Source organism: Pituophis catenifer, unplaced genomic scaffold, assembly GCF_029215685.1.
Source record: "Pituophis catenifer annectens isolate HBS135680 unplaced genomic scaffold, rPitCat1.0.hap2 SCAF_9, whole genome shotgun sequence".
Lineage (NCBI taxonomy): Eukaryota > Metazoa > Chordata > Lepidosauria > Squamata > Colubridae > Pituophis > Pituophis catenifer.
The window spans coordinates 24,025,096-24,037,225 of NW_027256889.1; positions in this window are offsets into that span (position 1 = coordinate 24,025,096).

Consider the following 12,130-nt stretch of genomic DNA (forward strand, 5'->3'; position numbering starts at 1 on the left):
CTTGGTGGGCATGGCAGGGAAAGGATATTGCAAAATCTCCATTCCCATCCCACTTCAGGGGAAGGATACTGCAAAATCTCCATTCCCTCCCCTCCTGGGGGAAGGATATTGCAAAATCTCCATTCCCTCCCCACTCTGGAGCCAGCCAGAGGTGGCATTTGCTGGTTCTCCGAACTACTAAAAATTTCCACTACTGGTTCTCCAGAACCTGTTAGAACCTGCTGGATTTCACCCCTGCTGAAGAGTTTTGTATTTCTTCAGGATACTTGCTCCAATAAGCCTTATCTACAAAGGGAGTTTGTTCTGTGCACCAGCCATCACTTCCTTTGGTCAAAATATGCTGGCAATGCCACAATAACGTCCTGTTAATTTTTCTGTGTGCTTTCAGGGATTTGTTGATCCATTAATGTTACCATTGCTTTGAGAACTATTTGGGCATAGTCTTCTTAAAAAAAACCAAAAAAAAACAAAACCCTAGGATGTCTTTTTGGATGCAGGGATAGGTAAACTAGTTCAGGCCAGAGGGGGATATCAAATGTTTTATTTATTTATGGTCTTGGAGTTTGACGGAGTGTTGGTAATGTGCGGATGTCGTGGTGCAGAATCAGGAACCATATTTGCAGGGTTTAAAGCAGAGGTCTTCAAACTTGGCAGCTTTAAGACTTGTGGACTTCAACTCCCAGAATTCTCTAGCCAGCTATGAAGTTGAAGTCCACAAGTCTTAAAGCTGCCAAGTTTGAAGACCTCTGAACTACAGTACTGTATCTGCGGATCCGAGTCCGCCCAAACTACACTTCCCACAATTCAGCGGGATCTTTTTTTTCCTTGCACCTGCAAGAGGGAGTTGGTTCCCCCCGCTGAATTGTGGGAAGTGTAGTTTGGGTGGACTCGGATCCGCAGATACAGTACTGTAGTTCAGAGGTCTTCAAACTTGGCAACTTTAAGACTTGTGGACTTCAACTTCAAACATAGCTGGCTGGAGAATTCTGGGAATTAAATCCACAAGTCTTAAAGCTGCCAAGTTTGAAGACCTCTGCTTTAAAGTGTTATTTGGAACAGGTGCTTAAAGATTATCACTTTAATACAAAACATTATGCTGACAAAAATGTCATAGGTACACAGTGGACAGAAAGGATAGAGACCCCAGCCCTCCTTCCCAATTAAACTGATCATGTATCCATCCATCCATCCATCCATCCATCCATCTTTTAAAAAATAAAAAGCACAACATAAAAATTTAAGTTAACAGAAAGCTTCTTGTGATAGAAACCCCTTTCTCCCTCACTCCCCCGCTCCATGTGTATGTATGTGTGTCCATTCTCTTCTCTGTGCAGCCTTCTCCAGAGATGGGAATCTCACCAGTGCCCAATGATCCTCCTGGTTCATCTTCACCCATGATCTTCTCACCCAGATATGTTGGGGCTGCGGAGTTGATATGGTGCCTTTGAGCTGATCCAGAGAGAGAGAGAGAGAGAGAGAGAGAGAAAGAAAGAGACTGCCTTGCTGTTTATCACCGCTCCGCATCTTCATTGCCCATAGTCCTGCCCTCCTGCAACTGATAATCAGATCTACCAAAGCATCCACCCCAGCTCTTGTGCCAAGAGCACAAGATGTGGAAATCTATCCTCCTCCCTCTCCTCCAGAGATGCTCATCCCCATCCTTGAGCCTTTTTCTATCGTTCCTGGCCAACCTTTGGACTGGCTGACTGCTGCTCAAAGACCACTGATTGTCCCACTGTTTGCCTGTGGTCGATAATCACCCTTCTGGGGGACACTTCATGGCAATCTAAGAAAATCCACCCAGCCTGGCTGCCAGAAGAAGCTACACAAGAGGAAGGAAGCACATGCTGGTTGAGAGTTGTGGATGCAGAGAACTTGGGCTAAATGTAGCCAGTGTATCAAACTCATACAGCAAGTTTAGCATCTGGAGAAATGTTCCTTAGATATGCGTTGGTTCTCCTCCTCTCCCTTCCTCACCCTTATATATTTATTTCATATTAATATTCTAGTGCAAGAATGTCACATTTCTGACCCTCCTTGCAATCCTCTGAGAAGGCCTCCATTCCTACCCTCCAATTTGCATTTCTAGAGCATTTGAGTCTTATGTTCTCTAAAATTGGCAACCCTTCCCATCTCCAGTTCCTATGATTAGATCAACTCAGAACCACTTTTTTTAAAACTAAACGATCGTCTTTGCTTGGTCACTGCTAGCTTTGGGGTGATCCAGAGAAAATACAGAACTTCCTAAGTGATACAGTTCTTGGCATAAGAAATGGGCTTTCTCCTTTACAGAATTTGGAGAATCCAATTATTGCTATCTCAGTCCCAGCTCATGCATTTCTTGGAGGTCTGTTACAGTTTGTCAGCTGCAATATTTTCTTTCAGGGGGGAAAAAGAGTAGCATCCCAGCCAGGTATTTTCATTGCTTTCTGCAATGCTCTTTGGACCTTAGCAGCATGAGGATCATGGATACCTATTATTCTGTGTCTGTGACATCACAAATACCTGATGTGACTAATTTATTTTTCTGATTTATATATATTTCTATATTTCTAAGAAGTCAAATGCCATCGTAGACGGTTCATTCACTTGATGTTCTAGTTTTTGAAATAAAATGGTAAATAGTTTTCCCTACTGCATAATCACATGCTTTCAATTTACCTGTTCTGCTTCATCCTTGGCTATATAAACTCACTGCAGGGCTAAATGGACAACTCACCTGTTAGAGAAAGACCTCATTCAGCTATCCCCATCTATTGTTATGAGGATCTTGCACTACTGTCCTGGTTAATCTAGCTAGGCCTGACATCCAGGGATTTTTCTCTGCCTGGTTCTCATGAGGCTGCCTTATACCAATTCACTCATCTACTGCAGCATTATCTACACCAGTGGCAACAGAAAGGGCTGGGACTGCCTGTGGCCAACTAGCTGCAGGTGATTCACCATCAGGCATTGGCCATCATTCCATGTTCTTCAAGGATGGAGTCTAAGAAATTTTGCATACAAAGTGAAGTCTTATGACTTTTCCCCAATAGCCTGAAAGAAAGTCTCATCTCAGGTTACCTAAGAGTTTTCAAATACAGTCAACAAGGCTGCCTAACCCATGACTCTTGGCTTCCATCCCATCCTATTGCAAAGGTGAGCACAATCTATGCCATGACATCATTGCCCCAAGTCCTTCCCACCGCAACCGCCCATGCTGCAGAAAAGGGGACAGCACAGCACAATGGGATCAAGAGTAGCATTAACTCAGGCATTGCAAAGAACAGGGAGCCAGGACTACAGAGCAGCAGCGGCCTCATGTCGCTTCTACCATCTAGTCAAACTTTCAGTCTCTATAAAATATGAAAGGTTTAAGGCTGACACCCATGTCCCAAAGGTGCTTTTTCCAAAAGGCAAATGGACTTTCTTGGGAGGGGGGGGTGTCTTTGAACATTATCTTTGTACATTTCATTTCTCATCCAAGAACCTTCTTCAGTTCTATCAGATGAGAAGTGAAACATTAAAAGACAAAAAAAAAAAAAAAACCCAAGAAATTCCAATTGCCTTTTGGGAAAAAAAAGAACCTTTGGGACAACCATGACCTGAATGATTGAGAACCTCCATGGACTGACACCCATGGTACAACTGAAATGAATTGGGGATAGAGGAGGAGAGGAACTCTTTCTTGCCCAACCTATTGGCTTTGCATCTGCAATTTTAAATAGATCTTCTGCAGACCCAGCCAGGTTAACTACAGCAGTGAATAGAAGAGTCAAGATTAGGGCAATCTGAAACTGCTTCTACCTGCCATAATTTCAGCAAATGGAAATGGAGTGAGCATCCTGGCCCAGGCACTTTCCACATGGTCCTCCATCATTACCATACAAGAATGATAGCTCTGAGAGAACAGTTTGAAGAACACCCTTTCGTCGTCTAGCTCAGGGTTCTCCAACCTTGGCAACTTTAAGACTTGTGGACTTCAACTCCCAGAGCTTTGCTGACTGAGGAACTCTGGGAGTTGAAGTCCACAAGTCTTAAAGTTGCCAAGGTTGGAGACCCCTGAGCTAGCTGGCTCATTCTGTGGCTGAGAAAACCAGCAGCTTCCATGGAGTGAGTAGAAGCTAAGAACCTAGCACCACACAGGTTGACAAGCTCAGCCTTCCCCAAACTTGTGTCCTCTAAATTGGTTGGGAGTTATAAGCCCAACACTTGCAGGACGCAAATTAGGAAAGATTGTTGAAGCTATTCTTCCAAAGGATCTGGAGAAAATGCATCCTGGAAACTCAGTGCTAAAAATCATAGGATTTCATTTCACTTTTTGTTTCATCTTTCTTACTTCTATCCCATATTCTTTTTTCCTCTCTGTTCAACCGTTTACTCATTCATTCTGTGTGTCTATGGAAAGATGAGGAATTGCCGATACCCAAAAAAGAAAGAAGAGTGACACAGAAGCCAAGGATGTTCTTTGGAACATCTTCCTGGAGAGTCTGAAGGCCAGCTTAAGGCAACTGTGGGAGCTGTTTTGTTTTTCCTCATTAATTGACCAGTTCTGTTCACATAAAAGGCGAGAGTGAGGGGGAGGCAATCGTTTTCAAGATTAACAAGGTTAACGTCTCCCTCTAAGGAAAAAGCTGGATTTTTCTTCTTCTCCTTGGAACATCTGTTCGTCCCAGCCTTTTCCAGCAGCAGGTCTGAGCTGTCTTGTTGAACAAAGTGTCTTGCACAGAAGGTGGAAGATGTTAGGTTTCTTTGCCACTTTTGCTTCTTAGTCAAACAATTTGACAAAACCTGGCCATAATAACACACTGCATAAATTGAACGGATAGGGCAAGTACTTAGCTCAGAGATCCTTGGTGCTTTTTCTGAGCTTGGTTGGTTTTTTGTAGGTTTCATTACCCAAACTCGATCAGTTACCTAGTTTGGGTAACAAAACATCCACAAGAAAACAACCAAGGTCCAAGAACACCAAGGACCTCTGAGCTACAAATATTCTCCTTTATTGGCAAGATGATATTAATAACTACCCACTTGACCTTAAAAATCCCATCTTGATCCTGCTGAATTTTCCAGGCCTTTATAAACAAATTTGCAACATTCATGCTAAGGGTTTAGACCAACCTTCCATGCAACTGGAGGGCATTAGACTGAGGATGAGACAGATGTAAATGGATGGATTTTCAACATAGCTACAGATGGAGCTAGCAGGAATCTTTCTCGGGGGGAATGCAATAGCGTATATAATTTTTGATATTCAGAGAACAGCTTATCTCACCCAGCATCCTGATTCAACAAGACAGGGAAAGCATCCAGAACTGGGCTTCTCAAATTCTTTCCGACCCTTGTACCAGCAGCTGCCATAAGGAATGTGTCTCCATTTATTTTGGTGTATTGAATTCATGTTCATGTCTGAATCACATGTGGGTTTCCATTCTGTATTGCCTCTATGATGCTGTGTATGTGTGCAGAGGGAAACACAGAGTGGTGAATCTGCCCTGTTTTAGGTCATGGCATAGCACAGGGGGTGAGAAATAGAACAATCAATGGCATTTCAGTGGACCACTGCCCAGCCACTTCTTCCAGATGGACACAGCAACAAAATTTTGGAGTATTATTTTTTTCAGAGCCTCCCTTCATACTCTAGTTCAGGGGTCACCAACCTTAAACACTCAAGGAGCTACAAAAGTCCTAACTGGAAGCCACTGTTCAATTCTGGAGCCGACCGGAAGTCCGGTTCTCCCATCATAGAATCTCCTCCTAGCACAGTGTCCTTTTTTTTCTGCTGACCAGAAGTCTAGTTCCCCCACCATAGAGTTTCCTCCTAGTACAGCATCCTTTTTCCTCTACCTGTCCTAACTGAAAGCCCTATCAATTATGGAGCTGACTAGCAACAGGGAGCCGCAGCAGAGGGATGAAAGAGCCACATGTGGCTCCAGAGCCACGGGTTGCTGACCCTTGTTTTAGTTCACTTGTAAACTCAGGTTTCCTTTTGTCACCTTTTCCCTCCATGTATTTACAGGTAGTCCTCGACTTACGACCACAATTGAGGCCAAAGTTTAGGTTGCTAAGTGAGAAATTTGTTAAGAGACTTTTGCTCCATTTTATGGACTTTTCATGCCACATTTTTTAAGTGAATCTGGCTTCCCTATTGACTTTGCTTGTCAGAAGGTTGCAAAAGGGCATCCCATGATTCTGGAACATGTAAATCACATGACCATGAGGATGCTGCAATGGTCATAAGTGTGACCATTGCAGCATAATAAATGATAATAAGTGCCATTGTAACTTTGAATGGTCACTAAATGAAATGTTGTAAGTTGAGGATTATATGCAGTTGCATTATTTGGCTGCCCAACCCCTATGGACATACAGTTCTACTTTGGAAAAGTTCTTCTGAACATGGACAGACAGACAGATGATTACAGTCCCCACACTTTTCCACAATTTCTTTCCAACACGCAGCTGGATTGGAAATTTTTGAATTCTACTCAAATGGAAAAGTCTATATTCATTTTTGAAAACACCAGGCACCAATGTGAATAATCTAAAGAACCTCTGTGTTTGATTGCCCAATATTTAATGAAGTAATGTTCATACTTACAAGGAAGTCATTCTTTTTCTCCAATTACTTCCTACTGCTTCCATTTTTTATTACGTTTATTAATTTTGAATTTTCAGCACAGTCTTTTTGCATTGCCAACCATTGGATCCAGAGGTGTTTTCTAAAAGGAGAATACAGGATCAGCTTTGTAAATTCTCAGCTTTGTAAATTGCAAATATCAATTTGCAATTTTGCAATTATATTCTAGAACACAACTATGGCCCCTTTATGACCTGAGCTGGCTCAGGAATTCTAGGAGTTGAAGTCCACAGTCATAAAGAGGCCATAATTGCCCATCCCTGTTCTAGAACTTAAACTGTAATAGAGAAAGTGCAAGAGGGCAATTCCCACAGTGGCTGCCTTATTGTCCAGCCAGCAAACTCACAAATACTCATTCCTCCATTTCCACTTACTAAATCCTCTTTGGCTTTGGTTAGTCCTCCTTCTCAACAGGCCATTGCAAAAAGTTTCACTGGCACAAATACTGGCAGTTATGCCAGGATGAACACAACATACAATTTCCCTCTCCTCACAAAGGTTCTAATGTTGCTATTATCCCAAAAATAGAAGCAAGCCAGATTTTGGAAATCCATTCTGTAAATCGGTGCTTCCCAACCATGGCAGCAGTTTTAAGCTGTACAGACTTCAACTCCCACAATTCCCCAGCCAATATTTATGATGGCTAGGGAAATTTGAGAGTTGAAGTCCACATATCTTAAAGTTGCCAAGTTTGCAAAAAAACAACAACAACACTGGTTTAGGTAGTTCAAAGGAGAAATGAATTTTAAAGAAATTTGTACAGGCAATTTCCCATTACTTAGTCCAGAGGTCTAATAATTCCACACAGCTTAATGCTGACAAAGTTGAGAAATTAATTAAATTGTAAAATTTAAACCAAAATACTATCATGTCCTGTTGGTCCTTTCCCCAAATAGTTAAGGTTTGTGTATTTTAATAATATGAGTAATTTATTAAACGTGTATTCCACCCAGCTCTCAAATACTGTGCGACAAATAACGAAGAAATTACAACCAAATTAACAAAAGGTAGAAAGCAAAAATAAAAGATGGCAAACCCAATGGAGTGAGAAATTGCACTCAGAAACAGTTTTCACATTTCAGATGGAAACTAAAAGCAAAGTTTTACCTTTCTGAATACATACACATGCATTTACATGCATGCAATACATGTACAAATAGACACACACACTGTTCTGTCCCCGTTTCACACACGCACACCAGCAGTCGACCAAGAGTTAAAATAAACCAGCAGACAAGAATTTCCTTTGATAACAGAATTGGCAGCAACCCAGTGGCTGCTTGCCAAAAGTTTTTACTTACAAAGGGAGGTTTTTCTCCTCCATCCGAAACATCAAAGTAAGTCCACAAAAGCCAAAGAATAGTCAAGTCCAGTCCAAAAATGAATCCAAGCAGAGCATATAACAAAGTTCCAGAAATGCAGAATGACTTGTTAGCTTTCAGTTTTGTTCATCACAAGGCTTGACTGGCCACCACACCCCCTTTTATCCCCTGTGGGGTGTGGTCCAGTGACTCAGCTTAATCTCTGGCACGCTTCTTCCTCTGCTGTGCTTGCTTATCTCTGTGACGGTGTCGGGGATCCAGCCAAGACTCATCTCCATTGCTGTCCAACTGCGGCTGCTCTGAAGTGCCTGGCCCCTGACCTATCTCTTGGCCTTCGGAGGACACCTGAGGCATTGCCAGAGAGGAGGGTCCTGGAGAGGGAGGCCTTGCCAACTCCTCTCCTTCACTTTCGAAGTCTTCTCCCTCTGATAAAACAGGCTCGGGGGTCGGAGTCACAACACACACATACTTTTAAAACCACATAGGCTGTGTGCATTTCTGCAAGTCTCCCCAAATAGATGGAGGAACTCTTTGGCATTCTTTTTTGATCGGTACAGTTTCCTCTTAAAACTCTGGGAAGATGCTTGAGGCAGAAGATATCAGTTAATCTTGTTTGTGATTTTCAGTGATGGTTGGTTTTTGAATAGGACAAAGGAAGTGACTACTATGTAGTGTCTTAATATACAACTAGATGCTCCAGGAAGGGCCATGAGAAAAAATTGCAAATATGCCTCTTTCTCCTCCTCTTTCTCCTCCTCTTCCTCCTCGTATTTCCAATCTGCATGTTTCTGACTCCATCTTTCATATCTTAGATGTCAGCATAAATATTCAAATATCAACTCTGGAATAGGAATTGCAAAACGTATTTTTCTCCTGGATCATTTCGAGCTTACGCTACTCCATGCAATTAGAGCATTGGCCAAATTCTAGTTTCCACAAAGACATGTTCCTCAATTAGCATAGCATCCCCCTTTTAAAGTGCATTCTAGGGTCCATTTAGAAGAGCAAAGGGTCTTCCTATTTCCTCTGAAGAAATAGCTAAGGTGTTTATCATGCTCTGTTACTTAATCATGACAAGGGAAAAATGTAAAAAAAAAAATCATTTTACTTCTCCAAAAGGACAACCTTCCTATTTGTAGGCAAAAGATATTGTGTCAAAGAGGAAGTCACAGAAAAAATGCACTTCTTTTTCACCAGCTCTGTTTTTCCCTGGATGGAAATTGGGTCTCTCTCTCTCTGTTTGCTCTTAAAACTAAAGGAGGCTGCATAAAGTGTTTGAGTGAGTTGAATACTCATCCTCTCTTTCAGACTCTATCCTGTTGTTTAATGGAAACCGACTCATGGTTAGAATCTGTTTCTGTTGCTGAGATCAGACCCAACCGTCTGGGTAACAGAAGGCTACTTAACACTTAAAAGACTGAGTTTTTCCAAAGCACTGAATATCTAGACTTCAAAATTAACATGCTTGATAATCCCCAGGCTGCCAGTTTCCACATTCAGGTAAATCAAAGTCTGTCAATCAAAAGGCTACTTTAAAAAAAAAAAAATCTCACCAGCCTTGAATGGTTGCATAGCATCTAGGTCAGAGGTCTTCATGCTATGCTTGAGAATTCTGGGAGTTGAAGTCCACAAGTCTTAAAGCTGCCAAGTTTGAAGACCTCTGATCTAGGTCAGGGGTCAGCAACCTGTGGCTCTGGAGCCGCATGTGGCTCTTTCACCCCTCTGCTGCGGCTCCCTGTCACTCAAAATATGCGTCACGACTGGCAATGTGTGACACCCGCCGGCACGCGATTTATTGAGCTTTTCAACCCCCGGTAGGCAAACCATAGATAAATCCAAGAAAAGAAAAGTTTCCAAAGAAAACAGAACGTTTAATTCAACTACATCTGCTAGTTTTGTGGCCGCTCAAGAAATAGTCAGGCACGGGAAGGGTTTTGTGGCTCCCGGTGTTTTCTTTTCTGTGGGAAATGGGTCCAAATGGCTCTTTGAGTGTTTAAGGTTGCAGACCCCTGGGCTAGGTGATCCACAGGAGCTGAGATTTAGAGATCTTCACAATTGTTTTACTCTGCAGTTCTATTGATACTTCTTTAACTCTACTTAAACCAAGCAACAGCGTCAGGTTTCTCAAACTGGTTGCACATGGTCACTTCAAATTGTTAGTAATTGGGATGTAGCCTTCTCAGAAATGCAGATCCCAGATTTTCTTTTGTTTTTCTTTTGTTTTTGTTTTTGCTCTGTTTCATGTTTTCTTAGGCACAATATCAATTTAAAACACCCCTAAAACCCCTTTTTCACTCCTCTTGGGGAAAAATACTTATTCCAGCTGCCACTAAAATGCTACTTGTTCAAGATAGAAAATATGAAAACTATTATCCTGCAAATGTTTCTGGTATAAAATTGAAATGCTACAATTTTGGGCAAGGTGAACCCTGCAATTTATGAGTTCCCCATTCAGAAGCTGGACTCATTTAAAAAAATACAAAATACAAAACTTGTTTTCCTTTACTAACTTGAGGCTGGAGGAGAAAGAGAATTTTAATGAAAATGTGAAAGCTGGACAAGAAATCATTTTCAGTGCCCATTGGACTTTGAGTTACAGTTTAACAAAAAAATAAAGACAAAAAAAAAAGACAAAAAACTTCTTTTGTACAGAGATATATTTTTATGAAATAAAGGTTTGTACAGTGGGGGAAAAGACACAATGTAAATTTCTTTTTTTTTTTTTTCATTATTGTAGTAAACAGTAGTGGAAGATTCAACTTTTTTTGTAAATGTAATAAAATGTATAAATATTGTTTCCATTTAAAAAAAATAAATAAAACGGAGGAAAAAAAATCTATTGTAAATATGTATTCTACACATAAGCTGGCTTGTCTGCGATATATAACATTTTAAGTTATCCATTTCTGTATATGAGGCTTCTCCTTTGTGTCTGCATACTTTACCGAATTTGAGAGCTATTTTAAATTTTTGAATTAAAATAAAATATAAATTTTTGCATTGATTTTCTTATGTCGTCTTTTCGTTCTGGCTCTTCTACAGCACAGGTCCTCAAACTTGGCAGTTTTGTGTACTTCCACTCCCAGAGTTCTCCAGCCAACATAGAATTCTGGAAATTTAAGTCCACAAGTCTTAAAGCTGCCAAGTTTGAAGACCTCTGTTCTACTGTTTTCTAAAGAACTCTCTTTTGTCTGCACGGGCATATTTTAGAAAAGAAGGTTGGACTCAGGTTAAAGCAGGAATCCCCAATAGTTGAGCTGATGAGAAGACCAGGTATTCTGATGGCCCCCTACAGACATTAAGGCTGCCATTAGGATGGGGTGTCCTTGACAGTCACAGAATGAGCAACCTGTGGTATCACCAGTCTCAAAAATGTCAGGTGGGACAAGTAATCTTACCACCACCAAGGGAGGTTACTGGCAAGGTAGCACATCATGCTGGGCTTCCAAAGTCATAGCAAATTGCTATTAGCAGGTTAGGTCACTGATGGATTTTAGTGGGATACACCAGCATCTGGGATTCTTGTGAAAGTTTCTTACTGCCAAGGTTCCTTTTGGTATGAATAATGTGTGGGGAGCAGCCAGAAAGGCATACTGGTCTAGAGGTGAAGACACATGCCTCCCACTCAGATGGTTGAGAGTTGAATCCTAGGCAGCAACAGATGTTTCTCTATCAGGGCACAAAGGAAAAATATCTGCTGTGAACTCCATGTAGGCATCAGGAAGGGCATCTGATCAGTAAATTCTCAGCTCCATTCAGTCACCCCAACTCCACCCCAAAGTAAGGATTACAGGGTATAGGGCAGTGATGAAATCCAATTTATTTACTACTGGTTCGGTGGGCGTGGCTTGGTGGGCATGGCAGGGGAAGGATACTGCAAAATCTCCATTCCCACCCCACTCCAGGGGAAGGATACTGCGAAATCCCCATTCCCTCCCCACTCCTTGGGGAAAGATATTGCAAAATCTCCGTTCCCACCCAACTCTGGGGCCAGCCAGAGGTGGTATTTGCCGGTTCTCCGAACTACTCAAATTTTCCACTACTGGTTCTCCGAACTGCTCAAAATTTCTGCTACCGGTTCTCCAGAACCTGTCAGAACCTGCTAGATTTCACCCCTGGCATAGGGTCATAAAAAGAAATATATATATGTGGGGAGCAACCAGAAGGGCGAGAGAGAAGGGCTAGAGGC